Source organism: Coturnix japonica, unplaced genomic scaffold (genome assembly GCF_054131305.1).
Source record: "Coturnix japonica strain WE unplaced genomic scaffold, WE-NBRP24 Scf099, whole genome shotgun sequence".
NCBI lineage: Eukaryota > Metazoa > Chordata > Aves > Galliformes > Phasianidae > Coturnix > Coturnix japonica.
This window is the reverse complement of record NW_028189002.1, coordinates 199,840-208,337: the sequence shown is the minus strand read 5'-3', so window position 1 is coordinate 208,337 and position 8,498 is coordinate 199,840. Positions and strand designations below refer to the sequence as shown.

The 8,498-nt window shown below is 40.9% G+C and overlaps 1 protein-coding gene across 5 annotated transcripts in view; it reads left to right on the top strand.

Moving 5' to 3' along the window:
• Positions 1-1,715: 1,715 nt before the first annotated feature.
• Positions 1,716-8,498, top strand: part of LOC146751316 (spindlin-W) — a 180,924-nt gene continuing 174,141 nt past the window's right edge. The window contains exons 1-2 of one of the 5 annotated variants that reach the window (XM_085534785.1): positions 1,716-1,908; positions 2,064-2,312. The gene's annotated coding sequence lies outside the window, so the exon portion shown is untranslated. Of the gene's footprint in view, positions 1,909-1,966; positions 2,313-2,883; positions 3,354-8,498 lie in introns of those variants that run through there. The other 4 variants (XM_085534786.1, XM_085534784.1, XM_085534791.1 and 1 more) reach the window with 4 other exon arrangements.

Genomic DNA, 8,498 nt, shown 5'->3' with positions numbered 1-8,498 from the left:
CCAACCTGAGTAATTCTATGATATTGTATTATAGTGTGTTATCTTGCATTACAATACCATATTTAGTTTGTTTCTCCCTGGATCATTGCTGCTGTTTTTAATTATTCAGGGTCCCCTCTTTCCCCATTCCAGAGGCATGGATTCACGAATCCCTCCACCCCACTAGTCATAGAACTGGACTGAACCAGACAGTAAATTGTTGACATCATGGATCAGATTATCTAGCACATTTCACCCCAGAGACTTGACTTCTCTCATGTGGTAGACATTTCAAAATGTCACCTCCAGTAAATATTCCACACAGTGGGAGCAGAAGAATTTAAATTTCTGCAGTAGTAGTATTTGGAAGTCTCCCTTGCTGTGACCAAAGATTTGCTGAAGAGTGGTTTCATCTTACATGCTATGAAGTCTTAACTGTTATAAAGGCACGCTTGACTGATATCAATGATTTTTCCCTCCAGGCACTTTTATTAGACTCTTTTTCCCCCTTTAGTGGTTTATCATTCCTTGACACATAGTAGGAATCATTTATATACTAAATGAATGTAACTATGCTGGTAAAGGTGAATAATTTAGTTAATATAAAGAAAAAAATGAAGTCATGGATTGGCACTGAACTGAAAAAAAAAAAAAAGTCACCAAAACTTTCCTATATAGACCAAATCTTGAGGGTGACAATGTTGATCTACATATTAAATATTTTTACAGTAAATGTAACATCCTTTTATTATTAGTTATTGCTTTTTGAAAGTCTTTTTACTGTACTGAATTTATTCAGCCCAATAAAACTGAGGTTTTGAATTTTGCTGAATTAGGTATTGAATTAGGTGTGTCTGAGTGTTCTTATTTCTGTTATCAAATAAAGAAGACTATGATACATATATATATATATAAATAGTTAAAGCTGATTTTGTTTAGACTGGGAGGATATAAAAATGCAAATATTTCTGGGACCAGAGAGAACCTCATTTTTACCCAAAGCTAGCTACTCAATAGCATTTAAATCTTCTGGAAGAGTTCAGTCATTCTGTTCCTAACCAAACTAGTTAGTACTTCAAAGCATCCAAAAAGACTCAGTAGGCTATGCACAGCACTTGAAAATTATCTTTTTGTTTGGTTGTTTTTTAGTATATTATTACTTGGGTTAAGTTGCATGTTGGTTCCACTGTATGATAGTTTTCACTCAAACTCTTCTTGACTCTTAAAGGGCAGGAAGCCAAATAAATAATTCTTTATGCACTGAAGTTTGTCTTAAGATGATGTAACAGAAAATGTCATGTATCACAACATACATGCTGAAGTCCACTTTGAAATAAATAATTTGATTTATTAAGGCAAACTGTGTCTCAGCTGTTCACTCATTTTCATTTTTAAATCAATTATTTGATTTGATAGAGAACATAATCTTATTGATGTTTTCCATTTTGTTCTTTGACAGTCTAAAGCTATTGACAAAGCTCTTGAATTTACATCTGTGGATGATGTAACAAAATGTGATGGACTATGATTTGGTGTAAATGCATCTTATTTTTACCATTTTATCTTTATTTTCATTTCTAGCAGGATACCCATAATCGGCTTTTTTTTTTCTTATGGTGAAAAGACATTAGACAGTCGTTGACTATCAAGGCTTGTTTAGAGAAGTGCTGCTGCCTACTGTTGTAATTGGTGAGTGGTACTGCTGCTACAAAGCACTGCAGCCACCTAGCGAAGCAATGCTAAGCCTACAGCAGGAGGGGAGGGAAAAGGCGGGTGCTCATTGTCACAGGGCCTGATGGCCTACATCTTGTAAATCAGCAAACATCTGCCGACTAGATGCAGACCAGCCCACATCACCCTCCGCTATAACTGCCAACAGGGTACTGAGAGACAGCAATAGAAGAGGAGAAGGATGGTGATTGCTCACTGGTGAGTAGCAGTGGACTGGGTGGAAGATTGCTGGTGTTCTTGTCGCAGTTTGGAATTCACAGTGCGCCTGCGTACTGACAGAGAGGGAGAGGAGGAGGGCGGTGTCCGGCCCTGTGTTTTGAACGGCTCAATGCAGCTAGCTCTCTATTTGGCAGGAAGGTGAGGAGGCCTCTATTCTGGTGGTGGAGTTCGTATAGGGAGAGGGGATCCAAATGTGGCAAAGGCGAACAGGAGGCAGCAGCGGTGACGGTGGAGGGGGACAAATGAGACAAGGGGAGAAGCCATTCCCACTACTGCCACAGAGAACCTGAGTGGCCTTGTGAGGCAGGAGAACTGCTGAGGTTACAGTGCTGGCAATCCTGGACCGCCTGTGTGGCAGTCCCACGCACCCATTCCCCCAGCAGGTAAGTGAGTTGTGAATGCGGGCTTGGGGAGAGCGCATGGCTTGTTGCACTGGTCTGGTGTGGCCTGGACTAGATTAGTTTAGCCTAGCCTTGTACTGGGCAGAAGCAGAGGGAGTTGCTGTGAGATGAGATGGAACCACTGCTCCTAGCTTTCCCTCCCCTGAGACTGATGTTATTTATATACTTGCAGTGTTTTGGCTCTGTTACCCTTCCTTTGCTACTCGCCTCAGCGGCCTGCCTGAAAACCACAGGAAGCAGGCGAGAGTGAGGCCATGGGGTCTCTGGACTCATGTTGCCAATCTCTCTTCTCCCTTCCCATGCAGCACCCCGGCTCCTTAGCAGCCCCCCTCCCCCAGCCTTCAGAGACTGCTTTCTTCCTCTATTACAGTCCCTCTCAGTATCCATTTCCCCTCCCCTTGCTGGAGGGGAGGGATCGCAGCTGCACGCACCCCCCTTTCTCTCTACCGAGTTATTGTATTGTGGGCTGGGGCCCTTCTAGGGTATCCCCGCCTCTCTGTCGGTAGCGCACGTTGGCTTAGAGAGATATACCTCCGCCCTGCCCCCTCCCGTCACAAAGGGGGTGTGAGAGTGGTGGCGGGGATCGGCCGCTTTACAGTAGCTGGAGTTGGGGGAGTCGCCGCTGTGTTAATGTACTGAGCCGGCTGCACTGAGATTGCACGTACCGGTACCTGAGATATCCAGAGTGCGCGTGTATATACGCGCTCTCCACTAGGGTTCCTTTGTCTGCCGCTGCTTTCTCCTCCCTCCTCTCCTTTCTTCCCCCATCCCTTCTTTCCTCTCTCTCCCAGACTAATTGCTGCTTCAGCTGCAGGTTTGTAAATACAGGACCAACACATACAACATGGCTGACGCTTGCCCTGCTCCTTCACCAGGCTCTTCTCCTCCCTCTGTCTCTCTGCTGCTTAGTCTCTCCTCCGTTTAGGGTTTTGTTACTCCCACCTCATCTCAAAAAAAAAAAAAAAAAAAAAAAAGAAAGGAAAAAAACAGTGCACTGATGCACTGTCCTTATTTCATACGTGGGTAAGTATCTTCTCTTTGAAAGCTTTTTACAACAAAATGAAACCTAAAATCAGAGTGGAATTGAAAACCTGGCAAGGCTTAGAGAATGGGCTAGCAGGGGAGAATTGGCTGAAATGCTGAGAGACAATATTGATTGGAATGCTTGTATTTTTTTGGCGGGGGGGAGGGAGGGGGATGATGTGTCAAATTGATGACAGAGATGAAGTACTGCGTTACACTTGCAATATGATCTAGCACTATTTATTTCATTTTAGGGTATAGTTCAGTCAGTATAAGGTATCAACTCAGTACAGTCATTCTGAAAAGATCTAAGCTAATCGTTTTAGAATAGGTGTTATGTAGGTAGAGTAGCATAGTCTTTTGGGGTGAAGTTCTTGACTTTTCCTGTATCTCCTTGTCAGTATCTTAAATAGCTTGCAGATCATAGGAGATAAAACTGGAATTAACACTTGTTGGGTCTCTTTGCATTGCTAGTTTTCTGTCACAGGTTACATTGCCCTAGTGACGACAATGGCACAAACTGAGGCAATTTTTTTTTCCCCGTCAAAAAAAAGACATGAACTTAAGTGTGATACTGAATTACAGCATGTTTCTGACTTGTCCTAACACAAGGCAAATGTTCAGTTCAGCTTCAGCACCTCCAACCACCACAGTTACTCAGAGCACCCTTTGGGGGGAAAAAACAAAAAACAAACAAACAAATGAAAAAAATAACGTTTGAATATAGGGTTTTGGGGGGCATATGTAAAATAATGTGACATGGAGAGGCATATCTATATTTTAACTTAATGATGAATGCTCAAAGTGCAAAGCATCAATGTAATGCTTTCTAGATATTTTACTGTAGCCATGACCATCAATCTGAGCAGTGCCCTAAAGTAATGTCTTAACTTTTTTCTTTGGCTATTTTGCTTTGGAAGCTTCTAGTGAAGAACTGGCATAGCATAATCATAGTTTGTACCGATAAACAGTAACAACATTTAAATGCTAGAATTAAGTATAATGTATTAATACATTTAAAAAAAAAAACCTGTGGCTATTTTTCTTCAACTTTTTCCATTCCCATTAACAAGTGTTGATTACCTGGAAGAGAAAATAAATGAGTATTATATATTGAGTTTACAGCGATGTAAAACTTGAAGGAAATAATCCAAATTACATTTTGGAATGTGTATCTATGTAATGAATACCAAGCCATCTGTAATATATCTAGATTGTAAAGTCTGAGCAGAAGTCTGTAATTTGATATGTCAGTGTATTTGTGCAGCAGTCCTTTTTCCTTCAACAAGTTATCCAACGAGGTGATATTGGGTAAAATCACTAGAACAGTTTGATACTTGGTCACTGTCTTAATGAATAACAAAATTTTGAAATTATTGCTATTTATTGATATTGTTTTTTCTAATTGGTACTTTTTCCATATCAAGATGAGGCCCACTTGCTATCCAAAGAAAATATTGCCTAGATATCAGCATACCACATGACTTAAAAGAATGGGGAAAGTGACTTTCCTTATGTGACTGCTTCCATCTACATCTCTGTGACAAGGACAGGTGTTGAGTTTCTTGAAACAATGTAGTTAATTTGTAGTTTATCTATCTGTGAACAGTGAAAAATGGGCCTGGGATCACTAAAGTAATTTTCAAATAAAAATGAAATTAAATAATTAAATGTTATACAGTACTTATTAGTACCTCTACTATGTGATAGTGAGTGGATTTAACTTTGTATTAATCTAAAATGGAATTTTTGTTTTTACATGCAGAATTTTGGAGATGAATTGGTTAGGTTCTTGAAGAGGTTGAGGAAAATACCTTTTTATATTTCTTTTGCATAATATGTTGTAAAACTGCTGTAAATCTGTGCTATGTGAGGTCTTGTTTCACTTGCTTACTTGGAAGCTTTATGTATTTCAACAGTTTGTGGATCTATTGCACATGGTTGTCATGAACTATGATGACTATATTAGACTTACATTCTTGATAGTCTGTTGCCCTATACTGCCCCCAATAGCATTTAGTGTGGCTTTGTTTGTTTTTTACATTAGTGATGAATGCTCATGTGATATTCAAGGTCTGCACCTCCAAATAGTGAAAATAGTTATTAATTTCAAAAGTAGTTCTACAGATTTAAACAATTTACTTTATAACATATAGATTAGCTGCTGAATTTTAGACCTTCAATTGCAGATGATAATTTGAATGGAGGATAGCTCCATTTTTTTGTTGTTGTTGTTTTCTGTTAATATTCCTTTTTTTTTTTTTTTTTTTAATATATATTAATAACTTATTGTAGGCTTCAATAGGGAGAACTTTATTATCATGGTGACCAGTTGTTGAGTCCACTTGCCATCTCTGAAGTCATCTCTTGATTTTTCACTGTCACATGTGACATAGTGAAATGCAGTCTTTTCTCTGACCACGTTGTATCTGATTGTTCCGTTGTACTAACAGTGCCGGCTACTTTGATTGAAGTGCCTTGTATTCAACCTCTGCAGTTGTATTCCATGGGATTGTTCAGTGGTATGGCTATTCTTAATGTTCTTTTTCAGAGTTTGTGGTTTATTTGATTTAGTGTCAGATTTTTGGGGGAGCATATCTCTCTGCTGAAGTTTAAGATTGCTCAGAAGCTGCTAGGCTGTGTAAGGATGGAATCAGGAAAGCCAAGGTCCATCTTTAACTTAAACTGGCAAGAGGTACCAAGAACAAGAAAGGCTTCTACAGGTACCTCAACCAGAAAATACAAGTGATATATAATGACTACAATGACTTACACACATATATATATATAATGACTTACACAGGCAGGCTGGTAACAGCAAACAAAAAGAAGGTTGAGATGCTCAACAAAGTTTTGGTTCATTCTTCTCTGATAACTGCTCATCACACAGCCCTCAAATGTTTGGTTTGGTAGGAGGGGAAATGGCAAGCAATGTCCCTCCCACTGTAAGCAAAAATCAGGTTTGTGACGACCTGAGGAACCTGAACATCAACAAGTCTATGCATCCCAATGAGATACATCCCAGAGTCCTGAGAGAATTGGTTGATGTAATGGCCAAGCCACTCACAATAATATTTGAAAAATCATGATGATCAGGTGGAGTAAAGGCAATGTCACACACATTTTTGAGAAGAGTAAAAAGGAAAATCCAGGGAAAAATGAATGTGTCAGCCTCTGTCACAGAGTTATCTAAATCAATCTATGTCTGTGACAGGGGGACAGTAGGCCTGTGGGCCCCCTGACCCCCCCAAAAAAATGGGAAGGGAAAAGGGAAAGGGGTGGGGAGATGGGAGCTGGGATCAAGGAAACAAACAGAGTAGCAGCAACAATCAAAGGAGGAAAACTTCTTTTACTATGATATCGGAATGCAAGATAACACAATATAATACAGTGTAACTGAAACTGAGTCTAATAAATCAAGTAAAATGAGAGAGAGAGAGTGAGTTTTCTGAAGACTGAGAAGCCTACTTTGAAACTGAAGGCAGCACGGCTTGGGAGCACACCCACAGCCACTGCCAGGCAGTGAGAAAGAGAGCGAGTGTCACTTCCATTACATATTTCCCTCTCCAACCGTGAGGTCCTCTGGAACATGTAGTTCTTCATCTCTGTGCTCCACATGATGTTATGATGTGGAATACCAAAAGCAAAAATTACAAAACCATGACATTCCACCCCTTGTTCTACATCACTACATCATGCCTATGATATCACTACATATCTATATACAAATAAACATTAATCAAAATGCATTGCACACACAGGTCTATATACATATATATACATAGAATTACTGACTGCACTCCCCCAGCATCAAATTCACTTGTGGTACACATTGAACATCCCCATCTTTCTGCATCACCCAACAAGTGCACCCAGGTCCCTGGGCAAAAACAGTTCCATGGAGAGATTTGCCCTTTCCAGAGGCTAGAAGGACCTAAACAGCTTTTCCCAACATGTTCTTTACATGTATTACAGGGACCTTATCTCCCTCTACAGTATGTAGGGGGCTAGAATTGCTAGGACCATCACAATTGACAGATCCTCTAGTATTGAGCAACCAGATGGCTTCTGCCAAATGCTTCTCCCACTGTTTAAATGTTCCTCCACCTATTGCTTTCAACATGGTTTTCAACAACCCATTGTATCGTTCAGTTTTACCAGAAACTGGTGCATGATAGGGGAGAATCATCATAGTATCATAGTATCATAGTCTCGTGTGGGTTGGAAGGGACCTTAGAGATCATCGAGTCCAACCCCCGGGATTCAAGCCTGTGTGTAGCAGAGCAGCACTTCTACCACTTGTGCCACAGGGGGGATTCGAACCCAGGGCCTCCGGTGTTGCAATGCGGCATTCCTACCACTTGTGCCACCGGGGCACACAAATCCACTCAATGCCATGATCTTTGGCCCAAGTATTTATAAAGGAAATTTTGAAATGTGTCTATTATGTGTCTCAGTTCTTTCTGGGGTGCAATGTCGCCACAGGACTTGTTTCTCAAGAACCAATATGGTGTTTCAGGTGGTAGCATGGGGTGCTGCATATGTTTCAAGCCACCCAGTGGTTGCCTCCACCATGGTAAGCACATAACACTTACCATTGTGAGATTGTGGCAAGGTGATATAATCAACCTGCCACACCTCCCCATATTTATACTACTGCCATCATCCTTCCCCCCAGAGAGGTTTCATCCTCTTGGCCTGATTGGCACATGTGTCAAAGTAATGAATAACCTGTGCAATAGCGTCCGTAGTTAAGTTCACCCCTCAGTCTCTAGCCCACTTGTATGTCGTGTCTCTTCATTGATGGCCCGAGGTCTCATAGGCCCATTGAGCTAGAAATAGTTCACTCTTGTTCTGCCAGTCCAAGACTATTTGAGCCACCTCATTTCTGGCAGCTTGATCTACCTGATGGTTGTTCAGTTGTTCCTCAGTAGCCCAACTCTTGGGCACGTGAGGATCTACATGGTGCACCTTTATGACCATATCTTTTGTTTGGGCAGCAATGTCTTTCCACAGTTCAGCAGCCCAAATAGGTTTACCCCTCCATTGCCAGTTATTTTGTTCCCCCTGCTGTAACCACCTTCATAAGGTATTTGCCACCATCCATGAGTCAGTATAAAGGTAAAGCATTGGCCACCTCTCCCA